Consider the following 14,759-nt stretch of genomic DNA (forward strand, 5'->3'; position numbering starts at 1 on the left):
TTAATCAATTATGAGCAAAGGATATGTTTGTGTCTGTTAAAAATGTATTCTGATCCTGATTAAATAAACCTCTACCACCATAAGTATCCTCTTCAGCCACTAGCTAAATAATTCGCTGTTTAGTTGGTAGAAGCTGTTGATGTAAAAACAAGGTATCAGATATCCAGATACATGTCAGGTGTGATGGTGTAACAGTTGGGAAAACATATCACACGTAAAATGTTATATAAGCTTGTCAGAATGTTGTTTTGTCACCAAAGACGGCAAAAAAGGTGTCAATCGGATGTTTTTGAAAACTCTCCAACTAAATTCCAAAGTCGGCTTTCGTAATGTCATACATTCTGCCAGCAAGATCTTTACCTGCTGGGCTTGATGGATTTAGATGTAGTTATTGTAGAATCAAAGTGAGAGGAGTCAGCACTACAGCAAGAAGGATGTGGAAGATTTGCAATAGTGGTATGTCAGATCACATCAAACTTGAAGAGCACTTGAAAGTATGTACCCCGTATCAACAAGCAGCTATGCAATCAATTCTCCTCGATAGCATCTCTATAGTGAGACCAAAGGACAAATAAGGTGCCACTTGTTAGGGAAGCAGTGATGCCGCTTTTACTGGGGCCGTTACACAAGCGGTGCTACAGTGTTTGCCCGCGCTCTTGTTACTTAGCACAGAGCCCAACAGTTTGTAAATAAATCAAAGCTTATCCCGAGGGTTACAAGGCGTTTGTATTCAGGAGCCTCCGCGGCGCGCTGTTGTAGTGTTGCGCCCGTGTCATTCAAAGACTTGCCAGAACATTTGCTTTGGTCATTTATCCCTTGTCTCCGAGTTCAGTTAACGATGGAGAGCAGCAGGGCCGTGGATGTGATGTAAAAAGCAAGTACCAAATGGGGTTTCACTCTATGCTGGATAAAAGACGCGCACTGTCAGAGTGTGTTTCCAAGCACTCTGAGAGGCTGTGAGAGGCAATTAAGTGTCGTTGTGGTCGTTCCCGAAGCCAACTGGGATGCACTGTGCTCTTGGTTATAGACAGTTCTTCTTGTTCTTTATTGATATTATCTTAAGTGATACTCATGCTAGAATAACAATAGTCAGTCAATCTAAAAGACGTGAGTTAAAACAGGCCTTTGAATGTATTAGTTGAGATTCAAATGTGAAATGACTGCAATTAATTCACTTGTTTTTCGGCATTTCCTTTTGTATTTTGAACTGTTTGCTCAATAATCTGCCTACCTTCATTCCCACCCTTCATGTTGTCATCGTTTTTCTTCATATGTCACCTTAAGTTGCTTGATGTCGCTGTTATCGACGCTCTGATCCATTAGCTGTCTGTTTTGTAATTGACAGCAGATAGCTTATTGATCAATGTTTGGTAGATAATCTTAAAATGAAACAAATGTCGGCGATGGGCTGCCAATTATGGGAGGATGGTACGCCTTAGCAACTCTGTACGATAGGATTCATTTGTAAGGACAGTGGCTCCAGCCTTTGAACTCCCTAAAAAGCTTTTCAATTTGATCGCCCACTCCACATCCGGAAAGGTCCTTAGACTCTCTGCCTTATTTCAAAGTGGACCCGACAATACATGCTTAAAAACAAGGCTTACCTCCATCCATCACCCCCCACACACAATGCCAAGTTTTCTGATTGGCTGATGAACCCCAATATCTCCTGTGATGACTCAAATGCCTTAATTACCCCAGGAAGGCGAAGCGCGAACAATTCTCATCTTTTCAACCTCTACCTTGACGCTCTGGAATCCTGGTAAGGAAATTATGAGTTCTGCAAAGACACAATGTGGCTGCTCTGGGCAAGGGAAAGTAAACCTTATTAAAATGAAAAGCATATCCCCCTTTGTGATCACCATATTCTGGTCCCGCTGTTTCCTAAACCTGGCTAAAGCCCAGAAAGGTAGGGAAATATGAAACTTGTTTGAAGTATCAAACCAAGAAAGGACTTCAGAGAGTGCCAAAAAATTGCCTGCCAACAGAAATGCGCTCAGGCATCACTCCTATCATTTTGATGTTTAATTAATTCTACAACCCTGCAAACAGAACCTTGGGTTTTGGGTCCAGCCTTTACTTTCCTTGGATAGATAAAGATTAGAAATAATAACTGGCTAATGTTGAAAATGCTAGTTTTTGGAGTACTACCAAAATGTAATCAATTGTACTTTGGCTTGTTGCCTCTGTCCAGCTAATTCTATGTAAATCAGTTCAAATTTAAAAGTCTAACAAACAAAGGCTGTCCTATTCTAGGTGATATGAGATGAATATTTAACAGGCTAAGAAACTTTTATAGGCCAGTAAAGGATCTCACATAAAGTTCTAAGAAATAATTGTTATGTTTTTACTTCTCGTTCAAAATATGGAACGTCATTAAAAATCGAATAGCCTGACTTTTAATGACTGAAACGTCATCACCGCTTTGAGATCTGGCACACTGAAATTCACTAAGTTATCTCAGTAAGTAATTGTGAAAAACGCCTGGTGTAATAGGAAATCAAATATGAATCCCGTTATTGTCCTCTAACGTTGTTAATTTCATACTAGATTGTCTGTAACTCAGATGATACAAAAAATAGCGGTTAAATATTTCAATTATGTACAAAGTAAAAATATTTTTGCAACGCCCTTGTGAGATATTACATTGGGTTCTTCAAGTAGCAAGTACAGAAATCTCTCTGTTCAAGTTTGAATGGTTCGCCACCTCCTGAGTTTATGGAGTGACACTCAGGCACGTACGTTCTGAGGCACATGTCTCTTGCTGGTGCTTGACGTGATTACTACTGAATACTTGAGACTTTTCTCTGTATAGGAAGACATAATGTCATTGAGTGCCCACGTGGCTCTGTGTTAAGTGAAAGGGGCACAGATGGCTTTGCAAAACCTCATTTAATGCGAAGTTTTGTCTTCTTCATCAGACAGATACTTACTAGTGAAATATGGCTCAACTTCAAGGGCAAATAATGGTGACAAATATGAAGTCTCTTGTATGGTTATTTTCTATCGTTCAGTTGGAAAGTGTAAGAAATACAAACTTAAATGCATTTTCATGATTAATTATGGCTCATAAGCTTGTTGGGTTGTTACTTGTAAAAATGCTGGGGTTTGTAAATCTGTGGTAAGTGATGAAAAAGGCACATTGTATGGTTACTTTTGGATACTTTCTGTGGTTGAGAGCAGTGGCAGCTGGTGGTACAAATTATAGGGGGGGGGGGGGGGGGGGCTATTTGACATGACCGTGTTTTTGTTTTTTTTTAATGTCCAAAATAGAAATTTCTACCATTGACTGTATGATACACATTTTAAATGCAAATTTACAACTGAATTAATTAAGTAAACACACTTTATTTCCACTTTTGTTAATGATAAGTTAGAAGTTAAGCGATACTTAATGCTTAGCGTTAGCCTTATGCAAGTAATAAACTAAAAAAAACTGCGTCTTTGTTGTCATGGTAACAGAGCACGGAGTTTGACAGACACATGTCTCGGCTCGGATTGACACGAAATCAGCCGCTTTCAACACGAATAAAGTCAGCAAACAGTTGAGAAGCTCATTCTGAGTCGTTTTGGACGTACCTTTTGTCACAGACGTCTGTAGATGCAGTTTTAAGACGTAAACACGGAAAACACGGCATGTGTGGCACTTCCGCGTAGGCGCGCGCACATGTCTGTGTCTCTAGCGTAAAAAGTGTAGCTCCATGGCGTAACTTCTACGTTCAAAAGGACGCTTTCTGGAGCGCCCCAAAGTCGCTATTTTCCTATGGAGAAAGCCATAGTGACGTAGTCACTTTTGATTGTGATTTGATTGGCTTAAAATCCCCATTGATTTTCTATGAAGCTCTGGGGCGCTATTCAAACCGCCCCACGGGAACGTAGAAAAGAGACGCAGCAGACCACGAGGCGCAAACAAAGTATACATCTATATCTATCTATCTATCTATCTATCTAATTATTATTTTACACATTTACACTAATAAGAATATGATATATTTTTGAATAAACTGTATTGTTTTTAGACACAAAAGAAATTTACGTAGTTGGCAGATTGACAGGGGGGCGGTGCCCCAGCGCCCTTATAGCAGAACTTGTTTTAGTACTGATTGTCTACTGCAGTAGTTCTCAACCAGGGATTCAGGGCCCCCATTGGGATACAAAATGATTTCAGGGGGTCCCCGGATATTATAGCAAAGATTTTAAATATTTCTAATAGTACATCCTTTAAATGCAGTATTTGTAAGTAATTTATTTGTCCACCTAATAAATCCTTTCTGAAAAGATAAGCTAATCTATCACTTTGTGTGAAGACTACTTTTTTGCATTGAGGGGTTGTTATTAAACAAACAAACAAACAAACAAACACCCAGTTAAGCCAAACAATTATCTTTGTTTGGACAATTTGTACTTTTTGACCATATAAACTTCCTTGTATTGATCTGACTTTAATAGTTGTTCTCTCTGATTAAAAAGGCTTGTGTTATTTTTTGTTGCATGCATTTGTTTTCATTACTGCTAAATCAAATGAAAATTGTGACTAAAAACAGTTTAACAAGGCGCTATCTCATTGTCCATGCAAGAAATATTTTGTTTAGAGTTTTATTCTGTCCGCAGCATGCTTTTTGCTATTGTTTTTTGAAACAGAAGGAGTCACATACATGTTTGAAGATACAATACATCAAACACAGTCTCATGGGTTCTGACCACAGCTGACAGTTCCCACTTACTGTTCATCCATGCAGCCATGGCGCACACACACAAGAGGAGAGAAAAGCCTCAGTGATTTTACTTAACGTTGAAAACATTGTTAAACAAAGTGTGAGACCATGCTATATCAATATCTGGAGGCTTTTGATTATGTGAAGTGGATGCTGATGAAGTTAAATTGTCCATAATGGAGCAAAACAGCTGTTTAACTCAGGATAAACGGCTGAACGTGAGGTTATATCCCAGCAATCGAAGGGAGATATGTTTCATAGAATAGAAAAATAGATGGATAATAAATCTGCTGCATTTGAGGAAAAGAAGATGTTGCACCATGAGACAAGGCTCAGTCGTCCTATACAGACAATCTGCCAGTCTTCTGGGACATTATCAGGTTATTTGTATTCATCACTGCTTGAGAGATAGTGTATGAGGGAACAACAGGATGCAAACTTTAAGAACAGAACCATTTTCCAAACTTAAAATAAGATTTTGACAAAACCATTCTTATCCACTCAATATGAATAAATATTCACACATGTATTGTTTTTTCTCCAATGCTAATTTAGGAATGTATAAAGGCAAGAAAGTCACTGTCCAATAGAGGACGAGAAAGTTATTTCAAGACTTTTCAGAGTTCCATTTGTTTTAAAATTAGGCCTCAACCAGCAAGTGAACCAAGCAACACCATGCTGTTCACACTTCCCAAATATACAGGCTGATGTTGTATACTGGATAGTAAGGTAGCTGTGTAGTCAGCACCAAACCTTCAACAATGTTCCTGCTGTGATGCTAAGGCTGCTGTGGGTTTTCACAGCTTTTTGTGTTGCTTTTTTAATGTATCCTTCACCTGAGATTACAAACCTCTTTTACAAGGGAGTCCTGGCCAAGAAGCAGCAACGTTTACACCAGAGCTATTCAACATATCAGGCCCTCCAACTGATGGACCCACGACCCATCTCCAAAATATAAAAAATAATAATAAATATAGCCGCAAGCGGCAATGATCGGCCCTCGCCACGCCGCCGCCACGCCGCAAGAGGAGGGGGCGCTAACGCGCCCCAATTGTCCTTTTATTAGGCCCGAGCGCCACAAGCTGGCGAGAGGCCTATTAATCTCGTAAGGCCGTGCGAAGCACGGCTGCGAAAGTGCGCACGTAGTGCGCACGAAATCGAGCGCGAAGCGCTCGCCCACTTCCAAACACTCACTAACGCACTCCTCCACTCATGCACGCCCCGTGCATACTAATTAGTTGTAGGAAAATGGAACATTACCGTTGTAAACGGGCGAAGCCCGTGCAAAAGTTCGCACTAAACGAGCACTTTACATTGGGATGACGACCGCTTCGCGGTCGTCATCCCCATATAAAGCACTCATTTGCGCTAAGTAGCTCACGAATACGTTCCCCATCTCTTGCATGTTCCGTGCATATAAGCATGTAATGCAAAAATTGAACATTATTACTGTATAGAGGGCCAAAAACACAAAGTGGGCGGAGCCCACTCAAAATTATCGAAAGTACCCGTCAGTGACCAGGGACCCACACCATGAGGTAGGAAAGCGCGAGCGCTTTCCGAAAATGTATAGTTTATGATATTTGAAAAATGGGAAACATTGTTTTCGCATCGGAATATTATTCTTTCTTTCTTTCTTTCTTCTTCTTCTCGGGACCAACCCCCCTATTTTTCACCCAGTGAACATTGACGAAAAGTCACAAAAATTTGCACACCTCTAAAAATCGTGCCTCTCTACATTCTGGCTATTTCCCTTTTCTAAAATAAAAAAAATTGGCGCGTCAGCGCCACCAAATGTATCAAAAATGCATTGAGAGATGGGAAATGACCCAAAAAAAATCTGATCGTAGAATCATGAAATTTGGCGCAGAGGTAGATGGTGACAAGAGAAGTAAAAAATATTATTACGGCAACGCCGTCCCCCGAACCAAATGTCGGCCATATTGCTTCAAAAATGGCTAAACATGACTTCGGAGTTTTTCCAAACGTCGTACTTTTACGAACTCCTCCCAGGGCGTTGGCCCTAAAAAGCTGAAATTTGGTGAAAATGCTACTGAGGAGTGGGACATCAAAAGTTATCCAAATTACATTGATACCTCTCACGGTCTCTGTGCGGCGAAGCCGCAAACTGTAACTAAAATTTCAGAAATCTCCCATATTTAAAATTTCTGCCGTTTGCGCAGATAAAGTCCGAATTGCGTCAAATTAGAATCAGTTGTTAAACTCTTTGCCCTAAACCTACTTGAAGTGAAATAAATTCATTTGGCGCCACAGCGCCCCCTACAGATTTTATATGGAGGTTAAATGTTTAGTTTTGCGAAATTATATGAAATTTGACACACAACTCAATTTTAGCATCCCCATCAAAAAAGTCAATGAGACCCATGTCATAATTGTTATGGCGTTGCCGTAACGATGACCGAAACCTCCCATGTTATTCCAATGGGGCCAGAACATGTTTACACTTTAGACTTTCACAAACTCCTCCCAGGGCGTCAGCCCTATTAACCTGAAATTTGGTGAGACTCATCTTCAGGACCATCAAAAGTTATCCACATTTTCATTCAAAGAGTCACGGTGTCTGTGCGGCAAAGCCGCACATTTTGCCAAGAATTCAAAATAAAATTGCTTTTTGATGGTAAAACAAAGGGGAGAACATGTGACAGCGTCACAGATTCAGCAGTAGGCGTGATAAAAGGACAATTGGGGCGCGTTAGCGCCCCCTCCTCTTGCGGCGTGGCGGCGGTGTGGCGGCGGCGTGGCGAGGGCCGATCATTGCCGCTTGCGGCTATATTTACATCTACTGCTGAATCTGTGACGCTGTCACATCTTCTCCCCTTTGTTTTACCATCAAAAAGCAATTTTATTTTGAATTCTTGGCAAAATGTGCGGCTTTGCCGCACAGACACCGTGACTCTTAGAATAAAAATGTGGATAACTTTTGATGGTCCACCCCTGAAGATGAGTCTCACCAAATTTCAGGTTAATAGGGCTAACGCCCTGGGAGGAGTTTGTGAAAGTCTAAAGTGTAAACATGTTCTGGCGATTTCCCCATTGGAATAACATGGAAGGTTTTGGTCATCGCTACGGCAAAGCCATAACAATTATGACATGGGTCTCATTGACTTTTTTGATGGGGATGCCAAAATTGAGTTGTGTGTCAAATTTCATATAATTTCGCAAAACTAAATATTTAACCCCCATATAAAATCTGTAGGGGGCGCTGTGGCTCCAAATTAATTTAGTTCACTTCAAGTAGGTTTAGGGCAAAGAGTTTAACAACTGATTCTAATTTGACGCAATTCGGACTTTATCGGCGCAAACGGCAGAAATGTTAAATTTGGGAGATTTCTGAAATTCTTGCTACAGTTTGTGGCTTCGCCGCTCAGAGACCGTGACAGGTATCAATGTAATTTGGATAACTTTTGATGTCCCACTCCTCAGTAGCATTTTCACCAAATTTCAGCTTTTTAGGGCCAACGCCCTGGGAGGAGTTCGTAAAAATACGACGTTTGGAAAAACTCCGAAGTCATGTTTAGCCATTTTTGAAGCAATATGGCCGACATTTGGTTGGGCGGACGGCGTTGCCGTAAAAATATTTTTTACTTCTCTTGTCACCATCTACCTCTGCGCCAAATTTCATGATTCTACGATCAGATTTTTTTTGGGTCATTTCCCACCTCTCAATGCATTTTTGGTACATTTGGGGGCGCTGACGCGCCAATTTTTTTAATTTTAGAAAAAGGAAATAGCCAGAATGTAGAGAGGCACGATTTTTAGAAGTGTGCTAATTTTTGTGACTTTTCGTCAATGTTCACTGGGTGAAAAATAGGGGGGTTGGTCCCGAGAAGAAGAAGAAGAAAGAAAGAAAGAAAGAAAGAATAATATTCCGATGCGAAAACAATGTTTCCCATTTTTCAAATATCATGAACTATACATTTTCGGAAAGCGCTCGCGCTTTCCTACCTCATGGTGTGGGTCCCTGGTCACTGACGGGTACTTTCGTTAATTTTGAGTGGGCTCCGCCCACTTTGTGTTTTTGGCCCTCTATACAGTAATAATGTTCAATTTTTGCATTACATGCTTATATGCACGGAACATGCAAGAGATGGGGAACGTATTCGTGAGCTACTTAGCGCAAATGAGTGCTTTATATTGGGATGACAACCGCTTCGCGGTCGTCATCCCAATGTAAAGTGCTCGTTTAGTGCGTACTTTTGCACGGGCTTCGCCCGTTTACAACGGTAAAGTTCCATTTTCCTACTACTAATTAGTATGCACGGGGCGTGCGTGAGTGAAGGAGTGCGTTAGTGAGTGTTTGGAAGTGGGCGAGCGCTTCGCGCTCGATTTCGTGCGCACTTCGTGCGCACTTTCGCAGCCGTGCTTCGCACGGCCTTACGAGATTAATAGGCCTCTCGCCAGCTTGTGGCGCTCGGGCCTAATAATAAATCTTGTTTACTGGTTTAATTCTGGATTGCAACTGGTTTAGACCTAGTTTGGTCAAGGATTAGTCCTTGTTTAATTCTGCTTTAGACCTGTTTTGATTCTGGATTAGTTCAGTCTTGGTTAGTACTATTCATGTCTAAACAATGTTGGCAAAGTATTTTCTATGTTATTTCTCACAAAAATCTAGTCTATCTGCAGTTATTTTATAGTATTAACTCAATTTATTGAAATAGTGCTGGTGCGACCCAAAATGTTGTTATAGTTGTGGACCCAGACCCTCAAATTTGACCCTTGGGAAAATGAAGTTGAATAGTCCTGGTTTACACAGTTACAACAAACGAAATAGACATCTAAATAACTCAGGTTAACAAAAAACATTTGTACATGCCGTTTCCAATGCTTTCAACTTGGTTTTAAAGGCATTTACGGACAGGAACTCAGTCAGTTTCCAGTCTTTCTGCAACATGTTCCAAGCTAAAGGAGCTGAGTGGACAAAGGATTTCTTCCCCAGCTTTGTGCGGGCGAAAGGACGAAATGGCAATAGTTGATCATTGTATTGTAAGGAATACGAGTCAACAAATGTTCTGGAGCATGGCATGTTAAATAAAATGTGTACCAATGTCCTTGCCTCCTAATGGCCAGAGAAGGCCATCCCACTGGTAAATACAAGTCACAGTGATGTGTCATGGTTTTACAGTTAGTAATGAACCTGAGAGAAGCATGACAAACCGTGTCCACCATCTGCAGACATGAAGAGGAAGTGTTCATATAAAAAAACATCACCATAATTGAACATAAAAAAACATTGCAGTAACAAGGCACCCATTTTTTTACAGAAGAAAAAAAAACAATTTACATTTTGAAATAAGTGAATGCTGGACAGCTACAAAATCTTAGCAGCAAATAACTTTGTCATCAACATAAAAATGCATGTTAGCGTCAGAGACATATTGCTCCATATCATGAGCCCTGTGGCAGCCCAACACAATCAGAACAAAGACCCTCATATTTAATGCACTGAGTCCAGTTATTCAGATAATTTGAGAGCCATGTGACTGCACGCTCCCATAATCCAGACCAAAGTAGTCTGTTTTTTAAAACAAAATGTTAAACGTGTCAAAAGCTTTTGACAGATCTATCAAAAGTGAAGCACAAAACTGTGTCACAATAATATCATTTACCACCTTCATAGTAGCAGTGATAGTTCTGTGCTTTTTTCAGAAGCCTGATTGAAATTTGGAGAGGATGTCATTAGAGTACAGGAACTCTTTCATTTGATCACAGGAGGTTGTGGTATTTTTGATAAATCACATACGTTTGATATTGGCCTATAATTAGTCAGAACTGCTGGATCACCTCTTTTTAGCAAATGTAGAACAAAAGCTGATTTTCAAAACTAATGGAATTTCTTTGGTTTTAATTGAAAGATTATGAAGAATTGAAAGTGGCTCTGCTATAAAATCCGCCGCCAACTTCAGAAAGGAAGACTCTATCAAATCTGGTCTAGGGGGTTTTCTGAGATCTAATGTTTTAGAGCTTTATGCACTTCATGGAAAGTAAAAAGTGCAAAACTTAAAAGCTCTCCAGAAAACATTGGGTATTCAGTAAGGAAGTTCCTGCAGAATCAAATAAAGAGCCAGAGGTTGAAACGTGCTTTTGTGAGCAGCAACCAATAATTATTTTCACAAATTGTTTCTGAAAATCCACTCAAAATGGATTTGTTGAGCTTGGATTGCATGATAACGGCAGTATAGTTTCAAATCTTTTGGGATGTGTTTCTCTTATTTACTAAAGCCGTCCCTGAAGAGACAAGCCCTCTATACCCTTTATTGTTCTGTAGCTTCTGCTGTGTTGGCCTTTCTGATTTTGCTTAATAAGTCTTATTAAAGTGGATCTAACCTTAGGTGATTTTTTAATGTAATTCATAGTAATAAATGTAAGCAATATAAGTTCTAAAAGCCCTTCAGTGGGTTAGACAAATTGTTAAGGGTTGGGTGTAAAACCTGGTGCTTTTCATTGTCATTATCACAGAAGAGAATATGGTTAAATGAAAGAATTAAGGTTGTGGCTTCGGCTCTGAATCATGTTCGCCTGCTGTCCCGGGATTTGATCTGTAGCTCTTTGAAGACCAGCTTCAATCATTTTAATGAGTTCATGCTATGGCTACTGACTGAGATGTCCTGAATGTCACTGGGTCCACACTAAATATATTCCAGTGTAGTAAGAATTGATTTTCCCCCCTTTTGATGCATTTATAATTTAATGACTCAAGTCACTTCCTAGCTCCACATTGACTTGAAATGACGCATACACAGTGGGGTCCCAACTGGAGCTCAAACACCCCATATTGTCAAGCAAAGGTCAAACAGAAGAGGACTTGCATTGCACTGGACCACAAAATGTCCAGTCTTTGCCTGCCCAGGAAATGGGATTGCAGAGCATATATTTAATCTATGTTTTATTATTTTATATTATATTTTTTGTGATGTATCGGTTCCTTTTTGTTGTTCATTTCATTGCCAAAAAAATGAAGTATGACTTAAGATTATGCGCTTGTATGTATAAGATGATGTAGCATGATATCCATTCGAGGCAACTGCTGTTATGATTTTGGGCATTACAAAAACAAATTGAATTGAAATCCACATTAAAGGACTGAGGTAAACATAAAGACTAAAGAAACGTATAATGAGATTTAGTTCCACTTAACTAAAGATAAATGTTGTCTGTAAACTACAATATAATCAAATAATGGCTGTCCAAATAGAAAATGTATACTGCCGTTATTTAGCCAAATTATCTCTCAGTATTTGGATCTGAACTGTTGTTTGATCCTACGTTCATGATTTACAATGTGTCATGCCGCTTGACTTTTATCCAAGCTTTAGTGCGTTACTCTGTGTGCTTGCATATAGAACTCTTAGTTTGAGGGATATGTTCCAGTTACATTATTTAATCTGCTTCTCTATTTCATTGTCGAGGCGAATGCTGTTGTGATTTTGGGTATTACAAAAATAAATTGAAATGGAAACAATCTACAATGTATTACTTCTGGTACAGTATTTCTGCATATTAAGCCCACTGGAAAGACCCACATACATTATGGTGCTGAGCGTGCACAATGATAAAGTTAAATGCTGCTTTAATTAAACTGAGCAATCTTGAGGCAAATAAAGTTATGATAATTGTGAATAGAAGCAGAAAGTTCATAGTGTGCTTGCTTTTATAATTACTGCATTCATATTCTAACCTAAAAAAATATATATATACTTAATCCTGTTCTGTACAAACCTTATATTTGCAATGCATTGGCCCTGCTCTCTGTCCTTCACAATTTACTGTACAAACTGACGGCTGTGACTGATGTGCACAGTTTTAGCCCTATTGAAATAACATTATCATCAGCACCACAGTTCTTGAATTTCACAAACAATGGAATCCATCTTCAGTGTGCCACAGAGCTATTAAACAGTCATTAATGCTCCAATTTGCAAAAATAATGAGATCAGAACCTTAAGAAAATTAACTCTTGATGGATCCATAAGCTTTGCATTTTTGAAAGCAACAACAAGTCTAGTTTTGTGTTTCCTCTGCTCACAAAAGACATGTTTGAAGTAATTGTAAGAACAAGTCAGACAGTGCTCCTTTTTGTTGTTTAAAGGCACCCATGTGAACGTCGTCTTTTATTTATGAAGCTCCCTACTTCAAGCATCAAAATACAAGATCCTTCTCATAAAAGTTTTAACTCCTTTCAAAAGGGAGACTTTGGACTGGATGTCTCTGATTTTTCATTTTACTCTCATAGTTCAAAATCCATATCTTACAATGACTTTCCACTGGACAAAATGCTTATGCCCTTTTGTGTCAGTGTTATTTATATAGTAACAATGATGTCATTCTGCGAGAAGCCAAAGTGCAAAAATCATAGAATTATATGTTTTAGCTTGCAAACCAATTTAAACAAAGACTTCCACCACAAGAGGCCTGTAAAGGGACAAATTATTTGTATCATTGCATAGTTTTTCACATTTATTTAAGGCACTTTTGAATTATAAATAGTTTTATTGTGTCAAATGAAACTGCTTCACAGAAAATATTCTTAAAGTCTGATGCACTGAAGGTTTAATGAGAAATTGGGGGCAGCCTACACAAATATATAGAAAAAAAACAGAAACCAAACAGATCCACTCTTAAGAATTGTTGAGCTGTATATCGTTACTAGAGCAATATTTGTGGCCAACCAACCAAAACCGTTGACAGTAAATATGACATTTCATTGCCAGATAATTGCTATGGTTTCTTTTCAGTAAGTTTGATTGCACATACATGTTGCAAATGTTGGCCCTTTGTGATCTGTGGACATTTGTTTGGTTCACCCGCCCTCACAAATGTGTACGTGTAAGTTTACTTCAAAATGTGCCACTTTGATGCCCACGGATCTTCCCAATGCTGTCACATCGCAAATCTTGTGAGAAGCCACTGCGCTCTGATGGCTCCCCCAGTGAGACGCTTGTATCTCATTTGCGACGTGTTTCTTTCTCAACAAACTGCCATACAACTGCAGACAATGAGGTCATGCAGTCAAATAAAACATCGGGGTGATTTTGCACCATCGCCCAACACTCGGGCTTGCATAAATGGCAAACATTGACCTCACTTTGAGTTCTCACCGTGATTCTTTTGAGCTTATTGTACGCGGTTTGTGAATAGGTTCCCGATGACCTTGACAAGTCTATTTTTTTCCTCACTCCTTTGATAGAAACTCGAGCTTGTAAGTATCGGAGCCTTTGTGAACGCTTTCTATTGAAGTATCGCAGTATGACGCGCTATAACAGTCAAGTCTGGGACGCTCAAGTCTCACACTTTTTTCCACTTCATCTTTTTTCATATTTCCTGCCTCCGAAGAATCAGAAGCGCCATTCCAATTAGCAGATTTGAGTAAAGGTGTTGTGGCAGCCACCGAATACATTTTACAGTTGTTAAAGCTCATATGAAATCATTGTCAGGTACGAATAACTAATATTGAGCTTGATAATAGGAAACTCAAAACAATGCGTGGAATTGTGAATTACTGAATATCTTGGGATCGAAGGTGGTCTAATCCTGGATGCACATCTGTCCGAGCTGCTTCAATATTGCCCCCCAAAGCTGTAGCTGGAGCTGCTTATAGTAATCTATAAGACAATGCGAGTTGGAGCTTAGCGGGAACAAAACTAAAGAAGGTGACATCAAATTTGCATAGTTCCTAAAAAGGGATTGCGATGCAGGAGAGAACAAAAGAGGAGTGGCTAAAATAAAAAAGGATAAAAGTAGACAATAGGGTGAACAACATTTTTATGCTGTTTTATTCTATTGTTCTCACTTCATGCCCTATGTCCTTCTGCTGATATCGAGCGACTGCCAATAGAATGCACACTGACAGATTTCAGTGTATATATACATTTCAGAGTATATATACATATGGTACATATTTATGTGCCATTCATCTTAGTTACCAGCATCCAGAGACTTGGATAGCCTGCAATTAGGTGCCGAATATTGTAAACATGATGAGAGATGTCTGCTTGTAGGGTGTGTGAAACATGCTGCTGTGCACAC

The sequence above is a fragment of the Eucyclogobius newberryi genome, unplaced genomic scaffold (assembly GCF_026437365.1).
Source record: "Eucyclogobius newberryi isolate DKJ021-1_F unplaced genomic scaffold, fEucNew1.0.hap1 SCAF_8, whole genome shotgun sequence".
NCBI classification, from domain to species: domain Eukaryota; kingdom Metazoa; phylum Chordata; class Actinopteri; order Gobiiformes; family Gobiidae; genus Eucyclogobius; species Eucyclogobius newberryi.